Source organism: Oryctolagus cuniculus, chromosome 3, assembly GCF_964237555.1.
Source record: "Oryctolagus cuniculus chromosome 3, mOryCun1.1, whole genome shotgun sequence".
Lineage (NCBI taxonomy): Eukaryota > Metazoa > Chordata > Mammalia > Lagomorpha > Leporidae > Oryctolagus > Oryctolagus cuniculus.
The window spans coordinates 125,872,440-125,884,452 of record NC_091434.1 but is presented as its reverse complement, the minus strand read 5'-3'; the positions used below and the strand labels follow the sequence as shown (position 1 = coordinate 125,884,452).

General features: G+C 43.2%; 1 long non-coding RNA gene across 5 annotated transcripts in view; it reads right to left on the bottom strand.

Moving 5' to 3' along the window:
• The window catches only part of LOC127491634 (uncharacterized), a 68,593-nt gene extending 65,964 nt beyond the window's left edge, over positions 1 to 2,629 (bottom strand). For 3 of the 5 annotated variants that reach the window (XR_011387625.1, XR_011387624.1, XR_011387623.1), the window contains exon 1: positions 2,548 to 2,629. This is a non-coding gene — a long non-coding RNA (uncharacterized lncRNA). Of the gene's footprint in view, positions 1 to 2,422 lie in introns of all 5 variants that reach the window. The other 2 variants (XR_011387627.1, XR_011387626.1) reach the window with 1 other exon arrangement.
• Between the last annotated feature and the right edge of the window lie 9,384 nt (positions 2,630 to 12,013).

Sequence of the window (12,013 nt, the reverse complement as noted above, 5' to 3'; positions counted from 1 at the left end):
TTCTCACTCATATTATGTGTCTATTTCAAGGCACATAGATTGTCCATCTCATAATTGCTGGGCTCAGAGTCTCTGCCACATTAGATTGTTGTCATATAAATGAGACAGCAAACAAAGCTTGGGTGTAAGGCCATGCAGATGTGCTAAATGTGGTGTCAACCATATCTCAGCGGCCAAAGCAAGTCATGTGGCTATGCTCAGCTCCACAGCAGAAGTAAATGTCAATTCATGATGTGTCTGGAATGAGAATTACTGTGCTATCAGTAAACAGCCCCACTGGCTTCAACATCAGGACTCCAAAACATACATACACATACACATACCATACTTGCATACATGTATGCACATGTATGTCCATCCAAAAACCCAGCCTGATGCTCTGTATTCCATATGTCAACATATTGAACCAAACTTAAAGTTAGCCTACCATATTTTTCTTTCCTCTCCCTTTCTCCTTCCCCCAAGAAATTGATTTCATTTTTTGATATTTACTCTGAGAACCAAATGGTAAATCAGTGGAACAGGACACCATTTTTCTAAATATGAATCAGGGTATGCAAAAAGCCCATTCTCCACAGGATGAAGTAAAACTCACATCAATCTCTGATAATTGAATCAAAATGATAACTTGTTAGCAGGTCCCTGCTAAGGGGCATTTTAACTTGATTTATTATTTGGTCTAAAGATATTCAAAGATATATGAGCCAAGCATTTAGGAAAGAAGTTAGTTCCTGCCCTAACAGATGGGTGGAAGACACAACTTTGGTTTTTATATAAAAATTTAAATAATTAAATGGCAACTGGAGATCATGAAACTGAGGCTTAGAGCAATGCTTTAAAAATAGTTGAAGAAGTCAGAAACACAGACTATTTCAGGTGATCTAAACAAAAGTTACCATTACAGTATGTGATAGACTGATTTTCCTATTCGATCGCATTTTTCATGTATCACTGTGAACATTAAATTAACTATGCCACACTAATTGACTGGCACCTGCAGCTTGGAAAACACTGGCCCAAGGAGATTAAATAAATTAAATAAAATCCAAGAGCTGCTCAGTATAGGAAACAGTATATTAGCCGGCGCCGCGGCTCACTAGGCTAATCCTCCACCTTGCGGCGCTGGCACACTGGGTTCTAGTCCCGGTCGGGGCGCCGGATTCTGTCCTGGTTGCCCCTCTTCCAGGCCAGCTCTCTGCTGTGGCCAGCGAGTGCAGTGGAGGATGGCCCAAGTGCTTGGGCCCTGAACCCCATGGGAGACCAGGAGAAGCACCTGGCTCCTGGCTTTGGATCAGCGTGGTATGCCGGCCGCAGGGCGCCAACCGCGGTGGCTGTTGGAGGGCGAACCAATGGCAAAAGGAAGACCTTTCTCTCTCTCTCTCTCTCTCTCACTGTCCACTCTGCCTGTCAAAAATATATATATATATATATATATATATATATCAACCATGATTTGCTCAAATTTAAAACTTATGGAGTTCTATTAAAAACATGAAAAAAAAAAAAAAAAAAAAACTGGAGTCTTCTCCAGGAGGTAAACACTGTATGTGGGAGTGGGCAGGAGTTCTCAGCACAAGCAGGGCACAGAGGAGGAAAGAAGATTCTTCGTCTACCCAGAACTGCTCTCGCCTGCCTGCAAGGGGGTCTGAGCTCACTGCAGGGGGCATGCAGGCTTGGCCAGGCAGTCATCTTTGAGGATTATCGTTATGCACAACTACTGTTCTAAAGCATTTCCAGGAAGCTCAACACTTCCATTACAACTGTGGCCCTTTGGGGCTGATGTGCTGCAGCTGGTTAAGTAGCCACTTTTAACGCTGGAATCCCATAACAAAGCACACGTTCTAGTCCCAGCTGCTGGGTCTTTGATCCAGCTCCACGGTAACGCACCTGGGATACCACCAGAAGTTGGTTCAAGTACTAGGGCTCCTGCCACCATCAAAGGATACCCTGATGAAGTTTCAGAGTCATGACTTTGGCCGGACATAGTCCTTCCATCTGCTGGTTTGCTTGAGAGTAAACCAGCAGATGTAAGATCTCTCTCTCTCTCTCTCTCTCTGTCTCTCTGTCCCTCTGTCTCTCTCTAACTCTGTCTTTCAATAAATAAATAAATCTTGAAGGAAAAAAAGAATTGTGGTCCTTTGACAATGGTGACAAATGTAGCTCATTGGGGTGGTATGAGTCTCAGTAAAAGGGGGAGGAACTGAACATTTTACTGAATGAGCCAAGTTTAATGCCAAGGAGCAGATTGCATTTCTTTCTCTTTGTTAGGACTATATAATCTTGTATCAACCCCCTCTCTCCCAACACACACAGACACATAACACTCACATAAGGTTACCTCACAACCTCTGAAAGAGAAAATACAAAGATATTTCATGCACAATCTCCAAAAGCTAAATAGGGACCCTATTGCAAAACCTACCCATCTGTGAGTAGAACTGAAGTGGGAAGAAGCAAACAGAAACAGCTCCTGTGCCTCGTGGTTCTTACCAGCTAAGGGCTGCTTCTAGGGCCTGATTCTGACACTGGGAGGAGGTGCTCACTCACCCATGTGAACAAGGAACAGGCCTCCGGATTCATCCACGTGTCTCCCATGGATCCAGGAAGTACCAAGGGCACCTCATTGCCTTGGGCTAGACATGATTTGACTGCAGTGTCACAGTGCTTAGGTCACAATGGAAGGTCTTCATCAACATTGGACTCAAGGCAGCACAAGACTAATCAACAAGAATTGGGTCACAGAGGGAACAGGAACATTGACATGAAGAAAAGCATTTATATTTCATAATATTTCAAATAGAAAAACTATTTTTTTCTCTTCACTACAGAACAGGATATTTGATGTCTTCTACTGCATTTTTCCAAATGAATGGCTCAGCTGCATGGGGTAAAGTTTTCCTGCTATTTAACAAAAGCCAACGTATTTGCAATCCTTTGTGGACTGGTAGTTTTGTGAAATGTAGGACAAAGCTGAGATCCAGATACTGAGATGATTATGCTGGGATCCATGTGTAGGGGGAATCTGAACCAAACTCAGAGAGCTGGGGGTTTGCTGAACTTTTCCAGAACAGAGCATCCATGAGAGTCTGAAGGTAAGAATAGGGATTCAACATATGTGATAGGCTGCTGTAGGCAGGCCAAAGATCATGACTCAATACGTGAAAATGTGAACAGATACATAGAAAACCACCAGCAGTTCATCCAGAACTTAAAGTTTCTCCCTCTCCCCCCTACCATGGACTCTTTCCTTTTTTTCTGACATATCTCTGGAGGATCTACTCATTGGCCCTATTTATATCTCTGGGAACTAACATCAGAGACTTTTTTATCACTGATATTGTGTGTGAGCATGCATGAGAGACAGAGAAAAAGAGAATGAGAGAGAGGAAGGATGAGGGGAAGAGAGGAAGAGGGAGCAATAAATCTTAAATTTGCTTTACAAAAAAGGTAAAGAAAACTATTGAATGTCCCGCAGGAAGGTCACTGGTTTCCATTCCCATCCCTCACTGTTTAATTGGCTTGTCCTGATATAATCAGCACAACAGCATGGGGGACGGGCACAGGATCACAGCTCGCACACCCTCCTGCAGCTGGGTCTCCAGCGACTCCTCCTAAATCACACAGCTGCTAGCTTGGAAAAAGCGAATTCTCTGTGCAAAGATCTGGGGACTCTCTGGAAAGCCGAAAGGATACAGGGTGAGGAGCAGGAGGAGAGGAGTACAGGGACATCAGACAACCCCACCTGGTCTAACACATGGAAGGGTTGCAGGCAGTTAAAGCACCAGTTGAGCATTCTTCAGAGTTAAATAAATCATTCTCTTCAGATGTGCCAATCATACATAATTCCAGGTTCACTCAATAATCTCAGTATCCTATTTGGAAAGATAAATATTCCAGAATATTTCATTCAAAAAATGAGAACACTTCAGGCACATAGTGTGATGGCAAGATACCAGTTGGGATGCCTACATCTCATATTGGAGGACACAGGTTCAAGTTTCAACTCCACCTCTGATTCTAGTTTCCTGTGAATTCTTCATGCTGGGGCGGGGGGGGGGGGGGAGGCAGCAGGTGATGATTCATGCACTTAGGTCCCTGTCATCCAATTTGGAGACTCAGATTGAGTTTTGGACTCCAGATTGATTTCTGGGCTTCTAGCCTCAGCTGTTTCAGGCACTTGTTGAGTGAACCAGGAGATGGCAGCTCTCATTGTCTCTGTTTGTGCTTCTCTTTTCAATAAAAGAAGACAAATGAGAATGAAAACTCTCGAATGATTCCCCAGTCACTCCTAGAATCAAGTTCATAAGTTCTAAAATGACACCAATGGCCCTATGTGACCAAGTCCTTGCCCAAAATCCAGATTCACAGCTACACTGCCTGCAGCTCAGAACTTCCCCACCACACTGGGCTCTCCCTTTCTTACATTCTGGACCTTGCCCAGCATCTTCCCTGAACATGTGAGTTTCTCCTTCTCCACCCTAGGCCTAACCCTCCCTTGCCTTCACCTCACCTAGCATATATTTGAAGCTCTTCTGCTTCAGAGTGTCTTCCCAGTGCTTGCTAACTGCACCCCCTTGTTTTGCTCCATTTTTTCCTAAACATGGTTGATGAGCTTGTAGTGATACAGCCGTTGTGATGTCTGACTTCTCACTAGAATGAACACTCTATCGAGTAGGAAGTACATCTGCTTGTCTTTCTAGGTGTAGCTCAATCCGGAGCACATAGGGCATTTTACAAACAGTGACAAATCAACATGTGAATCTTTCCACCAATGTTAATAAGAGGTGAAACTTCCTGAGTACTTAAATGCAAACCACTAAGGAAAAAGTCAGGCAAAAACTGGCACAGTGGCTTATCCCAGGTTACACTGCTTAGCAAGCAGCGAAGTTAGAATCCTTGCAAGTGGGTCACTTACTGACCATGCTCTCCTTAGTGAATTACTACAGTGAAAACCCAGGCCATCTGAGAACCAGCTCGACTTCTCTTCAAGCCACCCTGGACTTAAGTCTTTTTGAGTCCCACACTGCACCAATGAACTCATATCATCCAGAGGGAAAGGAAGCTGTTCGCATCAGAACGCTGAAAGCCCAAGTGCTGGAGAGTCTTGGACAATGTATTCACCTGTGGAAAATAGTCTATAGCTATCTGGGAGTCCAGAGCCTTAACTAAGGAACAAAATCCATGATAAAGCCAGCTCCATAACCCTGCATACGAGGAAGGAGAGGAGAGAAGAGGCAAGGTTGTGCAATGCATAGGTCTGCCTGGGCCGAGTTATTACAGGACTGTGAGGTTTTAGTGCCTCGGCACCAGCACCAGCACCATGGTCACCATGGTCACCTTCCATAGCGCACCTTGACCAACAAGGCAAGAGAGAGGGGAGATTCCACAAGGTGAGGCTCAGTACTAAACATTATGTTCACTGATCTCATTAGGGAAATGGCCCTCTGGCAGCTTTTCTATCCCCTCTGGTACCAGATCAAACACCAAAGCCAGACTTGCTATTTTTTTTTCTGTAGATCAATTGATTATCATGGAAGCAGGTGAACTACAGCTGTGCCAGAGGGAATGGAGTATAAATATGAGGGTACTTCAAAAAGCTTGTGGAAAATAAAATTCAAAGGTCAATGTATTTTTGTGTGAATAAACCAGAAATGCATGCATATGGAGGAATCTTTAAAAAGTTTACAAAAATGCATAATGTGAGAAAACTATGCATGAACCACACAATGTTTTTCCAGAAAATACACTGATCTTGTAATTCTGTTTTTTGTAAACTTTTTGAAGTAGCTTTGGATATGTGGAGGAAATTTCCAAAAGTTGTCTTACCTGCAGGAAATGAAATTTATCTTAGAAAAGAAAATGTTTTGCTTAGGAAGATATGCTCAAGCATTGATTGAGGCAAGTGTGATGAGCCTGATGGTGTGACCATTGGCATGAATCAAGTAAGGACAGAAAAATGTGTGCCCAGCGAGGAAGAAAGAGGGGCCAGAGCAAGGAGGACTGAGAACACAGCCTGAACACAGCAGTAAGAGAGGCGGGAATGTCAGCCTTGGGACACCATCGACACCATCAGGAGAAGTAACCAGGAAAAATCAAAGGCAGGGCTGGACACACAGGAGAGTTTACACAGAGGATGTTTCACATTTAAGCTGCAGGATTTTGTGCAAATCTTCACTGCTCCCTGTGCACTTCCAAAGGAATCTACTGCACACATGTGGGCCATATTGGGTGCTCACTTCATTTTTATTTTGTTTTATTTTGCATGCAATATGGAAGGGGGGTGTTGCCCGCAGGAGTGAGACAGTGCAGCTCAGAAACAACACCTGCAAGTTGAGTATCTCTTATCCAAAATGCTTGGGGCCTGTCGCTCCTCCTCTTCATGGAGGAATGACACAGGACTCTGCGCTGTTCTTTTGTCTGCTCGGCCCTTCCCGGGTTTGCTGCTGGTCCTTCCCGGGTTGGCTGCCGATCCCTCCACCTCCGTGGAGGGGCAGCTCCCCCTGCCACTTTCCCCACTTCCGCGGGGGAGCGGCACACCGCCGGCCGGCTCTCTCGGGGGCTGCTCAGGTGTTCCTTCAGATAGATGTTCCCCTTAGATGTTCCTGGTGCATGTTGTCTCTCTCCTCCTTTATAGTCCTCTTCCACCAATCCCAACTCTGCTACCCACACGCCTAGCACGCTGCTCTCCTCCAATCAGGAGCAAGATCAGCTCCTGCAGCTCATCAGTCAAATTGGCGAGAGGCAGCTGTGTAGAAGTTGTTTACTCCTCTCCCAGCACCATATTGTGGGAGAGCAGATGCATAGAATAAGTCTTAATTCCAGTAACTTAGTCTAGTCCGAGTTGCCCCCCACAGGGGCCAGAAGTATTTTGCTTTGGAGATTTCTTCAAATTCTTCAATACTTGCAAATAGATAATGAAATATCTTGGGGATGAGAGTCAGATCTAAACATAAAATTCACTTATGTTTTATAAAAATCATGAACAATTAGCCTAGATTTGTTTTACACAATGAATTTTTTAAATTACATTAAAATTTTATTTGAAAGACACACACAGAGAGAGAGAGAGAGAGCAGAGGCCATCCTCTGTTTCACTTTTGTAGTCATTGCTATAGCCAGACCAGACTGAAGTCAGGGGACAGAACTCATTCTGGGTCTCCTATATGGTGACAGGACCCAAGTACTTGAGCCATAGTCCAACGCTTCCTAGGGTACACATTAGTACAAAGCTGAATCAGTAGCAGAGCTGGGATTCAAATCCAAATACTCTGATGTGGAAGGAAGGTGTCTTGAGCAGCATTTCAACCACTGAGTCGCACATCTGCCCCTTTTACACAATATTTTTAAGAATTTTGTGCATGAAACAAAGTTTAGTTCACAATTTGTGGTATGGAATTTTCCATTTGTGGCATCATGTTCATGCTAAAAATACTTTGCATCTTGAACCTGATTTCAAGTTTTTGGGTTAGAGATACTAAGGAGCAAGACATAGGGAGTTTCCACTCTGAGAAAACAGGGGATGGTTTTCAGGGCTTGAGAGAGACATGTTGTGTTTGTACACTTAGCATTCAATTATAACACTGAAAACTCTGGCGATGCCAATAAAATCCTGTTGCAAATAAAAATGTCAGCTCAGGTATTCTCTACCCATCTGCTGATTATTGGGGAATATTTTTAGCCATCACAGGGAATTTTTATCTGTCTGCATTTGCTCTGCTCAGAGTGAACTCAAAATAAATCTTAAAATAGAACATCTTTATATAAATGAGACCCAAATGCCATCACTTCTTAATAAGTGGCTAGTGTTTACAGTGCTCTCACTATCTTCTTGGCACTGCGGTAGTCCCTTTATGCACATCATCTGATTTAAATCTCAAATACTCAGCTTACAGCTAAGTCCTCTGGAACATAGCAGAGCAATTGATGGGGCGACACAGCTATTAGAGAAAAGAAATACATTGGCAACTAAATGTGTCTATCTCAGAACTCCCTTCTCTACTTGCTATGACACCTCAAGACAACTTAAAAATAAATTGTAAAACATTTAAACCTAAATGCACAACTTGAGTAACTTGCTTTGAAAAGAATCATGAAGCTTAGCCCAAGAGGATTAGAGCCCAGCAGGTTCTGCCGAGATCCAGGTACCTCAGGGTTTCTTACCAACATAATCTAAAGATAAACACATTGCAGAGGGAACACAACGTGGAGAGCCATTTTTTTTTTCTTTATAGTAGCAAAGCAGCTGAGAACACATCTACACGATCATCTGCCTTTTATCCTGTGGCCATCTTCGTGAAGTTTAACTCTGGCCATTTACATTCCTAAATCCATAGTGCTCTTTCATGGTGGCAGGCAGTTCAAACACTGCGTGATAGTGATGAGAGGACAGAAAGGAAGTAGGGAGGCTTAGAGGGAGAGAAAGATAACACCACAAACAGAAAATGTATTTCATTTACCCTTTAACTCAATCATCAATCCAATCATCAATTATTAATTTAATTATCCATTTTGTGTTGATTTAAGAAGATTTATCTATTTATTTGAGAGGCAGAGAGAGAGAGAGAGAAAGAGAGAGAGAGAGAAACAGATATCTTCCATCTGCTGGTTCACTCCCTAAATGGCTACAATGGTCAGATCTGGGCCAAGTCAAAGCCAGGAATTCTGTCTTCATCTCCCATATTGGTGCAAGGGCCCAGGAGGCCCATGGATTGGAAGCAGAGCAGTCAGGACTTGATCCAGTAAACTGATATATGTCAGCTGTACCACAATGCCAGCCCTGTAAAGCCCTTTTAATGTCAGATAAAAGAATTAGAAAACAAAGTTCTAAGCTGCTATCTTGTGTTCATAAAAATACAGACACCTGAAAACATTCAATGATTGGGAGATTACTTTATTCAAAATCAACATCTAGACTTTTAAGAAAACGAGATTTATTAGACAGGCAGAGAGAGAGAGAGAGAAAGAGAGAATCTTCTATCTGCTGGTTTACTTTCCAAATGGCTCAATGGCTGTGGCTGTATCTGGCCTAAGCCAGAATCCTGGAACTCCATTCAGGGTCTCCCATTGGGTGGCAGGGTCCCAAGCAAATGAACCATAGTCTGCTGCCTTCCCAGATGTCCCAGCAGGGAGTTGGATTGGAAACAGCAGCTAGGGCTCTGTAAGGGATGCTGGTGTCACAAACAGTGGCTTAACCACTGTTTTACAAAGTCAGCATCTAAAACTTTTATTCAGTTTGCCAGTATATCTGTTTATGTGTATGTACACATATGACATGGCTTCAAGTAGTTCAGGGAAAATGTGTATTATGAAAATATATAATGCATAGATTTCAAGACTTTTTTGCATCAAAATAAATAAATTTATCTTTTCACAGTATTTCCCAGTAACTTTTCTTATACATTTATTTGTTTGAAGGATGGAGTTACAGAGAGAGGGAGAGACAGAAGGAGATTTTCTATTTGATGAGATGATTCACTTCCCAAATGGCCACAATGACTGGACCTGGCCAAAGCCAAGAACCTAGAACTCCATCTGGGTCCTCCATGTGGGTGGCAGGGGCCACTCTGTTCCTCCTAGGGTCCACTCTATGGCGGATATTTTGTTATTAATTTTCTTCTAGGTTTCCACGTATCTGGTGCTCTGGAGTATCTCCCTACACATAGCCTGCTAACTGTGCCTCTAGCTGGTCCCACTTCAGGCCTACTCACCTCCCTGTTGTTCCAAAGGCAGATGGCTAAGACACTAGTGTCTCAGGGCCTCTGCAAGTATGCTTTCTTCTACCCAGCTCCTTCTCAACGTATTTAGTTACTTGAAATGCAGAGAGAGAGAGAGAGAGAGAGAGAGAGAGAGATCAATCCTGTGTGCTGGTTCACTCCCCCACTGTGGAGGACTGGGCCAGGTGACGCTGGAAGCTGGGAACTCAGTCCCAGCGTGCCATGTAGATGAAAGAGACCCAACTGCTTGAGCCATCACTTCTGCCTCTCCAGGGTCAGGAATCGCAGACGGGAACAGAAGACAAGAATGTCCACATGAGGCCCAGGTATCTTATCTTTCTACTCAACCACATGCCTCCTCTCCTTCTCAACGTTTAAATCTTTGCTCAAACACACTCTTGTTTTTTTTTTTAAAGGTTTATTTTATTTATTTGAAAGAGTTACAGAGAGAGGTAGAGACAGAGAGAGAGGTATTCCATCTGCTGGTTCACACCTCAGATTGCTGCAATGGCCGATGCTGTGCCAATCCGAAGCCAGGAGCCAGGAACTTCTTCCGGGTCTCCCATGTGGGTGCAGGGGCCCAAGGACTTGGGCCATTTTCTACTGCTTTCCCAGGCCATAGCAGAGAGCTGGATTGGAAGAGGAGCAGCCAGGACTCGAACTGGTGCCCATATGGGATGCCGGTGCTTTAGGCCAGGGCTTTAACCCACTGTGCCACAGCACTGGCTCCAAACACTCTCTTCTTAAAGTGACTTTCCCTGACTACCTATGCACATTTGCAATCCATTCCAATCCCAGAACTCCTTGTCTTCTTGTGAAATTTTGCTGCTTTTCCCCTTAGTATTTATGTCTTTGAACATCTATATATTTGCTCATTTTTTTATTCTCCTGGTGCTTAATTAGTGAAAATCGATCCTTCACACAACAAAGACAACCTAAAATCCCCCAACAACTTCATATTCAATCTTCTACTAAAATTTTAAGAGTTTTTAAATGGCCCTTAAAGTAAAACTTTTTAATAGGGTAAATACAACAGCCCATGAAACAAGATGACCTCAAATATTGAACCATTTTTACATAAATTCAGAAAGAAAATATGTTGGAAGATTATAAAATATATTGTGAATCAAGAGTTAATAAATAAAAACTTTCCATATACCAATATTGTCATTTCTCCCTCCAGTTTATACATTCACTACTTTAATGAATCTTGAAAGTCATTAAATGGTTCTAATAAGGTTGGGTATGTGGCATAGCGGTTAAGATGCAGGTATCCCGTGTCAGAGAGCCTGGATTTGATACCCAGCTTGGGTTCTTGACCCAAGATTCCTCCTAAGGTTGATCCTAGGAAGCAATGGTTTTGGCTCCAGTAACTAGATTCTTGATATTCATGTAAGGTGTATGAATTGAGTTCCTGGCTTCCAGCCTAAGTCCTGGCCCAACCACCACTCTGGGCATTTGGAAAATGAATTGGCAGGTGCGATCTCTCTGTCTCTCTCTCTCTCAAATGAATGAATGAATAAAATTTTTAAAATAGCCCAGATAAAGAAAAACTGCATGATAGTTTATTTTAGGTGTAATAGGTTTAAAAAAAGAAAGAAAATCTTTTCTAGTTTTTCTGTGTTCAGAATTAATATACAAATAAAGGGTTTTCTTAATGAAAAATAAAGCTTAAGAAATTTTGTCATGTTGAAGAAGAAGAAAGGAGAAGAAGGAGAAAGAGAAGGAGGAGGAGGAGAAAGAGGGAGAGGGGGAGGGGGAGGGGAAGAGGGAGAGGGAGAGGGAGGGGGAGAGGGAGGGGGAGAGGGAGAAGAAGGAAAGAGGGAAGACTTCTCTGTGAGTCTCCAGGACCCAGATCTGTGTGTGCAAGGTTTATAGAGACACACACCATGTCACAGGCATTTCTTTCCAATCACTAGTTTGTACAGCAGTGCCTTGGTTCATTCTCAAGCATAAAGTCCACTTTGCCTCTAAGTTCTCAGGCTGAGAGAAGGTGACCACTGTTAGACACCACAGACACAATCATGTGGCTGCCAGGTGTTGTTACGTAAGAGCTGCCCAGAGCCTTTGCGCAGGCTGAAAAGCCATAACTTGGGAATGAAGGTGAGAAGACACTGTTTTGAACTCTATCTGCTTCCAGTCTTTGTATAATGTTGACAAAATTTCATTATAATTCTGAAAAAGGACTTTGCTAGGTCATGGGATGAGTCATATTCAGAGGTTCAGGTCCTAGTTAACCAGCTTTCCCTGGGTGACTTCTCCCTTTGGCTCTGACTGGCATCTGAGTTAGATCTCAGACA